Below are 13,745 nucleotides of genomic sequence, written 5' to 3' on the forward strand. Positions count from 1 at the left end.
CTATGTCCCGCATCAATATAGACCAAAGTACAGAGGGTTAGGCTATGCTATAGTGCACCTACCTGATGCATCAGAAGGTGCGAGGCCCTTGCTAAATTCTGTGCACAGACTTTGAGATCTATGCTTTAGACTGTATCTAAACCTGCTCCAACATGGACTGACATTCTGGCCTACTTTCAGCCGATGCGACTTGTCTGTCGCTGAACAGTCGCTTTTTATGTATTCAGCACCTATGTATAATGTTGTAAAAATGCTCTAGAAGCTAAAGTCGCAGAAATGTCACACATATTTGGCCTGCAACTTTCTGTGCGACAAATTCAGACAGGAAAAATCAGTATAAATCCTTAGAAAATTATCCCCCAGTGTCTCCATCTGCTGGCGGTATTGAATAAGCATTGCTGCACTGATGGGGTATGCATTAGACGAAAAAAAAGAAGAAAAAGAAGAATAATACGCCCAGAAAAGAGGCGAAAAGGAGAAAAACGTAAAAAAACGTGAAAAAAAAGTAAGAGGAAGAGAAGGGAAAAAAAGGTGGAAATGGGTTTAAAAGTGATTTCGGCGGAGAAATATATATATATATATATATATATATATATATATATATATACGCGCACACACACACATATATATAAACGTATTCTCCGTTGAGATATTGCAGCCGCTGCTGTGTCCAGGCCCAGGAGCCTTAGCACTGTGCTGTGATGTCACTCAATACCACTGACATCACTAGGTGTAAACAACATCTCTCCTTTGCTGTGTATGTGACTATGGAGCTGTTTGGTGATGTCGTCTATTATGGCCTTCATAGAAGCAACAGGAGATTGTTGCATCCATCTAGAACCCTCAGAACTACAGTGCTATGATGTCACTCACTTCCACAGGCCTTGCAGAGTGTAAACAACAACAACCCAGCTTTGTTGTGTATGTAACCATAGGGATTGTGATGTCACCTAGAACCTTCACAGCAGCGACAGCTTTATGAGGAGCATCAGCACTGCTCTGCCTGAGCAGAACCATCACCGCCATAGGTTGTCAAATAACCCGGATTTAACCCACACAGGTAAGTCCAATGGGGTGCAGGCATGTCCTCTATGCTTACAGCTTCCCGTGGGTGTTGGTTTGATACCGTTTGGGGACAGCCAAGGAGGCATCTGCAGGCAACAAAGGTAGGTGTGTGCTTGTGTGTGTGTTTCCTATGCAGATCCTAAGCCCAGTGTCACATGCAAGTAGGAGGAGTAAGAAGGGTTCCTGGCAAATCCGGGTTATGGATTGCATTTAAAAAGGCCCCGTGGGAGTGCAATGGGCCCCTGTCTTGCTGCTTAGCAATAATGGTATGGGTTTAGGTTCTGCTGTGTGTACTGGTGGTTGACTGCCCCCCAGCCCAGAGTGTGCATGGAAAATTGTCTGGCAGCCTCCCTGACAGCAAGCAGTGATAGTGCCCATGAAGGGGACCTTGTTGGGCCCGCCCCTTTCACGGTTATCGCTTCTCGGCCTTTTGGCTAAGATCAAGTGTAGTATCTGCATTTGGTCTGGTCGGAAGGTGTCTGTGGTACCCCGCTTCTCGGCCTTGGGGGATTGTCTCTCCTTACGGAGGGACTTCACCCCCTTGCTGCTATTGGGGAGCGGGCTTAGTCCACGGACAACGGGTTGCGATCCCCCTGTCTCTGGGACCTTGTGTCTCAGAAGGCATTTTCGGTACGTTGAGCGTTACCTGTAGCTTCGGAAGCACCTAGGGTACCCCCGACCTCTGCCTTGGGTAAGGGTTCCGCTTTTATAGCGGGATTCCGAGCCCCTGCTGCTATTGGGGAAGGGGCTTAGTCCCTGGGTGTGGAAGATGCCGTTCTCCTGGGCTTTCCCCTCTGGGGAAATGTCGATGCGAAATACCATCCGCATAGAGGTGTCGGAGAGCCATCGTCAGTTGAAGAACCTCCGCTTCATTGCGGAGGTGATTCTTCTTGACTACTTCCGCCTCAATAGGGAGGACATCCTGTGTCTAAATGACCAGGAAAGCCGTGGCCTGTATACCGTCACCTTCACGGCCACGGCGTGTTGCGATAACATCTATGCAACCTTGTCTGGTGCGGACCAGAGGGACGATCGACTCGACGGTCTTTCGTTCCAGTTCCTCTATGGTGAGGAACATATACCGTTGGTGGTGGCTATGCACAGCCCTCATGTGACCACGGAGGATATAGCCACTTTTCTTCGGCGATACTGCGAAGAGGTGCGATTCGCAAACAAAATCTTGAACTCCGTGCGGTTCTGGAACGGCAAGAGGAAGTTCTGGGTCAAGCTCCGTAAGGATCCCGGTGGTATTGGGGGTCTTTGCCATCCGCCCCCAAATTTTGCCATCGGGAGAGTTCGGGGCTTCCTGTTCTATCCTCAAATGCCTATGTATTGCCGAAATTGCTTGAGGTTTGGCCACACCCAGGAGACCTGCGGCGCGGAGCGTGTGATTCGCTGCAATAGGTGTGGCCAAGAAGGTCACATAGCCTCAAGATGTAGCCATACAATAAGGTGCAACCTCTGCGGAGAGGAAAATCACGATTTTAATTCCTGTCCCCATAAAGCAAAAACTACGATGGGTGGGTCAAGGCTGGGCCCACCCAAAGAGGGGACAGGACAAAAGACGTCCTTTTTTAAGATGCCCAAACCCCAGATGGCAGGTACTGATGGGTCCAGGCCCAAGACCTCTGGTGCTCCATCGGGGGGCCCACCGGTGGTAGTGCTAGGGGGAGGCCATGGGGATTCCACGAAGCCCGGGCGGGTGATCGAGTTTACTGCCCGGGAAATTGAAAGACGTCGATCGACTTCCTACCTGGCTCAAGAGCCCGCCGAAACTTCTGAAGGGGGCTCACCTGTGGCGGGTGGCAGCCGACGGGCCTCGGTGGGGGCAAAAGTGGACCCAAAATTGCAGCATAAGCCAGGTACTGGCTTGGCCCAGGGTCGCCCTGCTCCGGACGAAGAGGCCCCGGTGAAAGCCCGCCGGAAGGGGAGCCAGGTGGCCAGGTCTGAGCCCGGTCCTGTTACTCCGCCTATACAGGACAGGGCCAAGAAGACAAGTGGCGCCAAACCAGGGTTTGCTGCCCCGCCAGCAGTGGACCCGGTGGGTAAAACTGGCCATCGTCGATCGATGGGGAAGTTGGAGCAACAGTCCTCAGCAACGCTTGCTGGGGAACAAGCGATGAAAACTTCCCAAGGTAGCGGCAAAGGTTCCGGAAAAGAGGCCTCACAGGCCCCTGTGCAGCAGTTCCAGTCGTCAAATGATGAAAGAAGACGCAGATCCATCAGCCGGGGGCCAGAGATTACATCGAGTGAGAGCAACACAGAGGATATGGACAGCAGTGTGACATTTAAAAGACAAAGAGAAGAAGAAGAGGAAGACATTCAAAGGAAAGCGGCGTGCCGTAGTTCGGACGAGAGCGAGCTCAGGGTCGGGGCATCATCGATCTCAAGCTCCGACCCTCAGAACATCAAGGAGCTGATGACCCCGCAGGCGGGGGATGACGGTACGCAGCTTATTATTGACTTTGATTCTCCAAGCACGGACTCTCCATAAACTATGCCTATCCCTGTAAAAATTGCCTCACTCAATGTGAGGTCCTTAAAGAGCCCTGATCGCAGGGCTGCTTTATTTTCTTATCTAGAGACATGTGACTTTGACCTTTGCCTGCTACAAGAATGTGGAATCCCTAGTAAAATGGACTATAAAGACTTAAAAGAAGACTGGAAGCTGGGCCCATCCATATGGTCCGGTGCAAATGACTGTCGTTCTGTGGGTGTTGGGCTGCTCTGCCGAGGCCAGTCCTTTTCTATTCATACAGTAACTGAGATTGTGCCTGGCAGAGCTCTTTTAATTCATCTATATTTTAATGGACTTTTAATTCGTGTTTTAAATGTGTATGCCCCTCCTGATAAACAGGAGCGGGCAGAACTATTTGAAATTTTACCACTGTTTTGTGTTGGGTCTTCCCCCCTGCTGGTGGGAGGTGATTTTAACTGCATACGTGATGGGGAACACCGGCAGGGTGGGGATATTAATCGTAAAGACCGCACTTCTTACCTGCTTAAAAATTTTATTGATGATTTTAATTTGAAAGATTGCTGGAAGGATCTCTTGCCGGAGGACCCAGGCGCCACATGGTCCAATGGAAGAGTGAGCTCCAGAATCGATTTTATTTTTTCCTCTAGAGCTTTTAAACCCCTGAAATGCACGCTCGAGCAGAATATCTTCTCTGATCATAAGCTCCTCTTGGTGGGCCTGGAGCTAGAGGGGGAGCAAAAAGCAAAAAGGGGCCTCTGGAGATTAAACACCACACTCCTAGAGGACCCTGAGATAAAAGAGGAGTTTGTGCGGACCTACCAATGCTGGCAATCACAAAGAAAACCCCACGAGCCTATGCTGCACTGGTGGGAGGGCACCAAATCTAAAATCAGATTTTTTTTTATCAAAGCAGGTAAGAAGAAGGCAAAAATGGAAAAACAGTGGTTTTATGTTCTTAACATGCGTTTAAATGTACTTTTTAAATTGAAAGAAGCTGGTATGGATGTAGAAAATGATATTTTAAACCTTAAAACTGAAATAAAACATGCCATAGAAAAGAAAGGGAAACAAATCATTTTTAACTCACATGTGCAGCACCTGGAGGAGGGCGAGAAATGTTCCCGTTTCTTTTTTAAAAAAGTGATGAATAGGAGGGATATCATCCAAAACCTTGAGGGTGAATCCACTCCAAAAGGCATGTTAGATGCAGTTTTTAACTTCTACCAGCTTCTTTTTAATAAGAAAGATCTTAATCCATCCTTTTTAGAACATGTTCTTAATTCCCTTGATTTTAAGCTAGATGTTTTAGACCAGGAGGTTTTATCCCGTGATCTTAACTTAGATGAACTTTTATTTGTTTTTAAAAGTTTTTCTAGTGGGAAGGCCCCTGGGGAAGATGGTTTACCCATCGAATTTTATTTAGCTTTTTGGGATATTTTAAAGGATGATATGGTTTTATTGTATAAAGAAACTTTTATTGTTAATGAACTTCCCCCTTCCTGGAGGAGGGGGATTGTATCATTACTTTTTAAAAAGGGTGAAAAGGATATGCTAAAAAATTGGCGCCCCATCACACTTTTAAATGTTGATTATAAAGTTTTAGCCAAGTTATTAGCTGTCCGTTTTAAACCTTTTATTCATAAATTAATTCACCCAAATCAGGTTTGTGGGGTACCTGGAAGGTCTATAGCTGAATCCCTAAATATTTTAAGAGATGTTTTATGGTATTTTAAGGATAGAAATCAAACTGTAGCAATTTTATCCTTAGACTTTGAAAAAGCCTTTGATAGGGTCTCCCATGAATACCTGTTTTTAGTTCTTAAAAAGATGGCAGTGCCTGAAACGATTTTAAGCCGAATCATGCTTTTATACCGATCCTGTTTTAGTCAAGTCTCTGTTAATGGCTTTTTAACCAGCGGTGTTCCTCTTTTATCAGGTGTCAAACAGGGCTGCCCCCTGTCCCCACTCCTTTTTATTTGCGCAATCGAACCACTGATGGCCCTCCTCAGAAAAGACCGGGTAGTAAGAGGCGTACCGATACCTGGTGGAGGAGGGACCCATCTAAAGGTGTTGGGGTACATGGATGATGTCACCATACTGTGCCCGGACTCTCCATCCATGAGGGGGGCATTGAGGAACACCAGCTATTTCTGCGAGGTCTCTGGTTTTAAGCTAAACACAGATAAATGTGACTGTTTTTATATTGGCTCCTGGGATTCATCCATCACCCCAGGAGTCACAATGCAACAGGATCAAATTAAAGTTTTAGGTATTGTTTTTAACCAGGTCAATGATGGGAGCCCTAACTGGGATTCAGCTATAGCTAAGATGGAGAAGAAGATTTTAATGTGGAATCTTAGAAACCTTACCATGGAGGGGAAGATTTTAATAATAAAGATGGTTTTACTCCCTATTATGCTATACATTGCCATGGTATTTCCTCCATCTATTTTATACATTAAAAAAGTAACTAGAATTGTTTTTACTTTTTTATGGGGTTCAAAAATGGAGAAATTAAAGCGTGATTTTATGTACAAAAGTAAAGATAATGGCGGGAAAGATGTTCCTAACCTTTTTACTTTCTTTTACATAAAGTATTTCTGTTTCTGTTTTAAAATTATTAAATCCGATGGCATTTTTAGCTGCTTTTTAAGGTACGCTACGGGCATGGTTTTTAAAAGATGGTTGCGCATCCCTCTGAACGCTCCGGTGCTTCTGTGTCCCCCAAAACATTATGTGGTGTTGGAAAAGACAGTCAGGCTCCTAGGTCTCCAAGATTTGGAGCCTGACATACTGGGGGACCAGAGAAAGGTATCAAAGGTCCTCAGGCGGAGTGAGGTTACCCTGGCAGTGTCCAATTTCACACAGGCAAGATCCAAAAAGGTATGGCGGAACGTGTACGGGAAGTTTCTGGCGAATGTACACAGGGATCTTGCCTGGGCAATCGTCCACCAGTGCCTCCCTACTCGTGAGTTTCAGCACAGGCGAGGACTGGTGGCGAGAGCCAAGTGCCCGAGAGATGGCTGCGGAGTGGACGAAACGGTGCTGCACATATTTTGGAACTGCCCTTTTGCACGGGAGCTTTGGAGGAAGGTAGGCCCACTTTTGAAGTGGGCCTGCGGCCTAAAAGATTTTAATCACGAATGTGTCTTTTACGGTCTTTTTAACTGCCCCAATTTTAAACAGCAGATGATCTGCTGGATGATTATTAATTGTTTTAAAAATGCCATCTGGAAAGTTAGGAACATCTTACTTTTTAAACATGATTTTATTGATGTTAAAAACTGTATAAAGCTGGCCCTGAGTGAGATGTACATCTATTACCTAAGAGACAAGAAACAGTTGGGGGCCAGCGAGGCAGCATCCATGTGGTGTCTGCCTCTATGGAACGAAATAACAGTATAATCAGTTTTTATGACATTTGTATAATGTTTTATCCTGCCATTTTTATTTTTTCTCCTTTTATTACTGGTTTTATTATTTGTATTTTAAAACTTTTGTGAACCTTTTATTATTTTGCATTTTAAATTTTGTATGGTTTCTTATTTATTCAATAAAATTTTGTTGAAAAAAAAAAAAAAAAAAAAAAAAAAATCTGTTCTTATCAGTTTAATATCTGATACGTCCCCTATCTGGGGACCATATATTAAATGGATTTTTGAGAACGGGGGCCGATTTCGAAGCTTGCTTCCGTCGCCCTATGCATTGACCCGATATGGCAGTATCTTCGGGTACAGTGCACCACCCCCTTACAGGGTTAAAAAGAAAGATTCCTACTTTCATTGCTACCTGCTTGCTGGCTAGCCAGCTAGCCAGCCCTGTGGGCCTTGCTGCTGCTGCTGCTGCTGCTGCAGCCAAAAAACAAAAGGTGGTGCTGCTGCTGCTTCTGCTGCTTCTGCTTGTGTCTGGCCGCTGTTGGAGCGTCCAGGCACAGGACTTCTGCTGCTGCTGACTAAATGGCCTCCTTAATTGGATCATTTGAGTAGCCAGCACACCTGTGCAGGTAGGGCATGACATGATAGGCAGCTGCCTTGATAGCGGGTGGGTGCTGAATGTTCCTAATTGACAAAATAAGATTAATGCTTATGAAGAAATATAAAATCTCATCCCTTCCCCAATATCGCGCCACACCCCTACCCCTTAATTCCCTGGTTGAACTTGATGGACATATGTCTTTTTTCGACCGTACTAACTATGTAACATAACATGGGGGGGTCTCCTGGCTGTTCACACAGGTGTGTCATTGCTGTACATTGACCATGCATTGCTTCTGTGGTATTGCAAAGGCAAAGACAAATGCTTCCAGCCATCCATTGCACTAATGGATTGGTCATCAGCTGGCTGTCTATGTCCCGCATCAATATAGACCAAAGTACAGAGGGTTAGGCTATGCTATAGTGCACCTACCTGATGCATCAGAAGGTGCGAGGCCCTTGCTAAATTCTGTGCACAGACTTTGAGATCTATGCTTTAGACTGTATCTAAACCTGCTCCAACATGGACTGACATTCTGGCCTACTTTCAGCCGATGCGACTTGTCTGTCGCTGAACAGTCGCTTTTTATGTATTCAGCACCTATGTATAATGTTGTAAAAATGCTCTAGAAGCTAAAGTCGCAGAAATGTCACACATATTTGGCCTGCAACTTTCTGTGCGACAAATTCAGACAGGAAAAATCAGTATAAATCCTTAGAAAATTATCCCCCAGTGTCTCCATCTGCTGGCGGTATTGAATAAGCATTGCTGCACTGATGGGGTATGCATTAGACGAAAAAAAAGAAGAAAAAGAAGAATAATACGCCCAGAAAAGAGGCGAAAAGGAGAAAAACGTAAAAAAACGTGAAAAAAAAGTAAGAGGAAGAGAAGGGAAAAAAAGGTGGAAATGGGTTTAAAAGTGATTTCGGCGGAGAAATATATATATATATATATATATATATATATATATATATATATACGCGCACACACACACATATATATAAACGTATTCTCCGTTGAGATATTGCAGCCGCTGCTGTGTCCAGGCCCAGGAGCCTTAGCACTGTGCTGTGATGTCACTCAATACCACTGACATCACTAGGTGTAAACAACATCTCTCCTTTGCTGTGTATGTGACTATGGAGCTGTTTGGTGATGTCGTCTATTATGGCCTTCATAGAAGCAACAGGAGATTGTTGCATCCATCTAGAACCCTCAGAACTACAGTGCTATGATGTCACTCACTTCCACAGGCCTTGCAGAGTGTAAACAACAACAACCCAGCTTTGTTGTGTATGTAACCATAGGGATTGTGATGTCACCTAGAACCTTCACAGCAGCGACAGCTTTATGAGGAGCATCAGCACTGCTCTGCCTGAGCAGAACCATCACCGCCATAGGTTGTCAAATAACCCGGATTTAACCCACACAGGTAAGTCCAATGGGGTGCAGGCATGTCCTCTATGCTTACAGCTTCCCGTGGGTGTTGGTTTGATACCGTTTGGGGACAGCCAAGGAGGCATCTGCAGGCAACAAAGGTAGGTGTGTGCTTGTGTGTGTGTTTCCTATGCAGATCCTAAGCCCAGTGTCACATGCAAGTAGGAGGAGTAAGAAGGGTTCCTGGCAAATCCGGGTTATGGATTGCATTTAAAAAGGCCCCGTGGGAGTGCAATGGGCCCCTGTCTTGCTGCTTAGCAATAATGGTATGGGTTTAGGTTCTGCTGTGTGTACTGGTGGTTGACTGCCCCCCAGCCCAGAGTGTGCATGGAAAATTGTCTGGCAGCCTCCCTGACAGCAAGCAGTGATAGTGCCCATGAAGGGGACCTTGTTGGGCCCGCCCCTTTCACGGTTATCGCTTCTCGGCCTTTTGGCTAAGATCAAGTGTAGTATCTGTTCTTATCAGTTTAATATCTGATACGTCCCCTATCTGGGGACCATATATTAAATGGATTTTTGAGAATGGGGGCCGATTTCGAAGCTTGCTTCCGTCGCCCTATGCATTGACCCGATATGGCAGTATCTTCGGGTACAGTGCACCACCCCCTTACAGGGTTAAAAAGAAAGATTCCTACTTTCATTGCTACCTGCTTGCTGGCTAGCCAGCTAGCCAGCCCTGTGGGCCTTGCTGCTGCTGCTGCTGCTGCTGCAGCCAAAAAACAAAAGGTGGTGCTGCTGCTGCTTCTGCTGCTTCTGCTTGTGTCTGGCCGCTGTTGGAGCGTCCAGGCACAGGACTTCTGCTGCTGCTGACTAAATGGCCTCCTTAATTGGATCATTTGAGTAGCCAGCACACCTGTGCAGGTAGGGCATGACATGATAGGCAGCTGCCTTGATAGCGGGTGGGTGCTGAATGTTCCTAATTGACAAAATAAGATTAATGCTTATGAAGAAATATAAAATCTCATCCCTTCCCCAATATCGCGCCACACCCCTACCCCTTAATTCCCTGGTTGAACTTGATGGACATATGTCTTTTTTCGACCGTACTAACTATGTAACTATGTAACATAACATGGGGGGGTCTCCTGGCTGTTCACACAGGTGTGTCATTGCTGTACATTGACCATGCATTGCTTCTGTGGTATTGCAAAGGCAAAGACAAATGCTTCCAGCCATCCATTGCACTAATGGATTGGTCATCAGCTGGCTGTCTATGTCCCGCATCAATATAGACCAAAGTACAGAGGGTTAGGCTATGCTATAGTGCACCTACCTGATGCATCAGAAGGTGCGAGGCCCTTGCTAAATTCTGTGCACAGACTTTGAGATCTATGCTTTAGACTGTATCTAAACCTGCTCCAACATGGACTGACATTCTGGCCTACTTTCAGCCGATGCGACTTGTCTGTCGCTGAACAGTCGCTTTTTATGTATTCAGCACCTATGTATAATGTTGTAAAAATGCTCTAGAAGCTAAAGTCGCAGAAATGTCACACATATTTGGCCTGCAACTTTCTGTGCGACAAATTCAGACAGGAAAAATCAGTATAAATCCTTAGAAAATTATCCCCCAGTGTCTCCATCTGCTGGCGGTATTGAATAAGCATTGCTGCACTGATGGGGTATGCATTAGACGAAAAAAAAGAAGAAAAAGAAGAATAATACGCCCAGAAAAGAGGCGAAAAGGAGAAAAACGTAAAAAAACGTGAAAAAAAAGTAAGAGGAAGAGAAGGGAAAAAAAGGTGGAAATGGGTTTAAAAGTGATTTCGGCGGAGAAATATATATATATATATATATATATATATATATATACGCGCACACACACACATATATATAAACGTATTCTCCGTTGAGATATTGCAGCCGCTGCTGTGTCCAGGCCCAGGAGCCTTAGCACTGTGCTGTGATGTCACTCAATACCACTGACATCACTAGGTGTAAACAACATCTCTCCTTTGCTGTGTATGTGACTATGGAGCTGTTTGGTGATGTCGTCTATTATGGCCTTCATAGAAGCAACAGGAGATTGTTGCATCCATCTAGAACCCTCAGAACTACAGTGCTATGATGTCACTCACTTCCACAGGCCTTGCAGAGTGTAAACAACAACAACCCAGCTTTGTTGTGTATGTAACCATAGGGATTGTGATGTCACCTAGAACCTTCACAGCAGCGACAGCTTTATGAGGAGCATCAGCACTGCTCTGCCTGAGCAGAACCATCACCGCCATAGGTTGTCAAATAACCCGGATTTAACCCACACAGGTAAGTCCAATGGGGTGCAGGCATGTCCTCTATGCTTACAGCTTCCCGTGGGTGTTGGTTTGATACCGTTTGGGGACAGCCAAGGAGGCATCTGCAGGCAACAAAGGTAGGTGTGTGCTTGTGTGTGTGTTTCCTATGCAGATCCTAAGCCCAGTGTCACATGCAAGTAGGAGGAGTAAGAAGGGTTCCTGGCAAATCCGGGTTATGGATTGCATTTAAAAAGGCCCCGTGGGAGTGCAATGGGCCCCTGTCTTGCTGCTTAGCAATAATGGTATGGGTTTAGGTTCTGCTGTGTGTACTGGTGGTTGACTGCCCCCCAGCCCAGAGTGTGCATGGAAAATTGTCTGGCAGCCTCCCTGACAGCAAGCAGTGATAGTGCCCATGAAGGGGACCTTGTTGGGCCCGCCCCTTTCACGGTTATCGCTTCTCGGCCTTTTGGCTAAGATCAAGTGTAGTATCTGTTCTTATCAGTTTAATATCTGATACGTCCCCTATCTGGGGACCATATATTAAATGGATTTTTGAGAACGGGGGCCGATTTCGAAGCTTGCTTCCGTCGCCCTATGCATTGACCCGATATGGCAGTATCTTCGGGTACAGTGCACCACCCCCTTACAGGGTTAAAAAGAAAGATTCCTACTTTCATTGCTACCTGCTTGCTGGCTAGCCAGCTAGCCAGCCCTGTGGGCCTTGCTGCTGCTGCTGCTGCTGCTGCAGCCAAAAAACAAAAGGTGGTGCTGCTGCTGCTTCTGCTGCTTCTGCTTGTGTCTGGCCGCTGTTGGAGCGTCCAGGCACAGGACTTCTGCTGCTGCTGACTAAATGGCCTCCTTAATTGGATCATTTGAGTAGCCAGCACACCTGTGCAGGTAGGGCATGACATGATAGGCAGCTGCCTTGATAGCGGGTGGGTGCTGAATGTTCCTAATTGACAAAATAAGATTAATGCTTATGAAGAAATATAAAATCTCATCCCTTCCCCAATATCGCGCCACACCCCTACCCCTTAATTCCCTGGTTGAACTTGATGGACATATGTCTTTTTTCGACCGTACTAACTATGTAACTATGTAACATAACATGGGGGGGTCTCCTGGCTGTTCACACAGGTGTGTCATTGCTGTACATTGACCATGCATTGCTTCTGTGGTATTGCAAAGGCAAAGACAAATGCTTCCAGCCATCCATTGCACTAATGGATTGGTCATCAGCTGGCTGTCTATGTCCCGCATCAATATAGACCAAAGTACAGAGGGTTAGGCTATGCTATAGTGCACCTACCTGATGCATCAGAAGGTGCGAGGCCCTTGCTAAATTCTGTGCACAGACTTTGAGATCTATGCTTTAGACTGTATCTAAACCTGCTCCAACATGGACTGACATTCTGGCCTACTTTCAGCCGATGCGACTTGTCTGTCGCTGAACAGTCGCTTTTTATGTATTCAGCACCTATGTATAATGTTGTAAAAATGCTCTAGAAGCTAAAGTCGCAGAAATGTCACACATATTTGGCCTGCAACTTTCTGTGCGACAAATTCAGACAGGAAAAATCAGTATAAATCCTTAGAAAATTATCCCCCAGTGTCTCCATCTGCTGGCGGTATTGAATAAGCATTGCTGCACTGATGGGGTATGCATTAGACGAAAAAAAAGAAGAAAAAGAAGAATAATACGCCCAGAAAAGAGGCGAAAAGGAGAAAAACGTAAAAAAACGTGAAAAAAAAGTAAGAGGAAGAGAAGGGAAAAAAAGGTGGAAATGGGTTTAAAAGTGATTTCGGCGGAGAAATATATATATATATATATATATATATATATATATATATATATATATATATATACGCGCACACACACACATATATATAAACGTATTCTCCGTTGAGATATTGCAGCCGCTGCTGTGTCCAGGCCCAGGAGCCTTAGCACTGTGCTGTGATGTCACTCAATACCACTGACATCACTAGGTGTAAACAACATCTCTCCTTTGCTGTGTATGTGACTATGGAGCTGTTTGGTGATGTCGTCTATTATGGCCTTCATAGAAGCAACAGGAGATTGTTGCATCCATCTAGAACCCTCAGAACTACAGTGCTATGATGTCACTCACTTCCACAGGCCTTGCAGAGTGTAAACAACAACAACCCAGCTTTGTTGTGTATGTAACCATAGGGATTGTGATGTCACCTAGAACCTTCACAGCAGCGACAGCTTTATGAGGAGCATCAGCACTGCTCTACCTGAGCAGAACCATCACCGCCATAGGTTGTCAAATAACCCGGATTTAACCCACACAGGTAAGTCCAATGGGGTGCAGGCATGTCCTCTATGCTTACAGCTTCCCGTGGGTGTTGGTTTGATACCGTTTGGGGACAGCCAAGGAGGCATCTGCAGGCAACAAAGGTAGGTGTGTGCTTGTGTGTGTGTTTCCTATGCAGATCCTAAGCCCAGTGTCACATGCAAGTAGGAGGAGTAAGAAGGGTTCCTGGCAAATCCGGGTTATGGATTGCATTTAAAAAGGCCCCGTGGGAGT

General features: G+C 45.6%; 3 non-coding genes and 1 pseudogene across 3 annotated transcripts; all 4 read left to right on the forward strand.

Annotated features, from left to right (window-relative positions):
- Positions 1–1,479: 1,479 nt before the first annotated feature.
- Positions 1,480–1,697, forward strand: LOC130338088 (U2 spliceosomal RNA; annotated as a pseudogene).
- A 5,400-nt stretch (positions 1,698–7,097) lies between these two features.
- On the forward strand, positions 7,098–7,291 carry LOC130338085 (U2 spliceosomal RNA). The gene has a single exon (XR_008878855.1). It is a non-coding gene; the product is annotated as a U2 spliceosomal RNA (small nuclear RNA).
- A 2,079-nt stretch (positions 7,292–9,370) lies between these two features.
- On the forward strand, positions 9,371–9,561 carry LOC130338123 (U2 spliceosomal RNA). The gene has a single exon (XR_008878884.1). It is a non-coding gene; the product is annotated as a U2 spliceosomal RNA (small nuclear RNA).
- Positions 9,562–11,640: 2,079 nt separating this feature from the next.
- Positions 11,641–11,831, forward strand: LOC130338063 (U2 spliceosomal RNA). Its single transcript, XR_008878836.1, has one exon. It is a non-coding gene; the product is annotated as a U2 spliceosomal RNA (small nuclear RNA).
- The last annotated feature ends 1,914 nt before the right edge of the window (positions 11,832–13,745 follow it).

Source organism: Hyla sarda, unplaced genomic scaffold (genome assembly GCF_029499605.1).
Source record: "Hyla sarda isolate aHylSar1 unplaced genomic scaffold, aHylSar1.hap1 scaffold_513, whole genome shotgun sequence".
NCBI lineage: Eukaryota > Metazoa > Chordata > Amphibia > Anura > Hylidae > Hyla > Hyla sarda.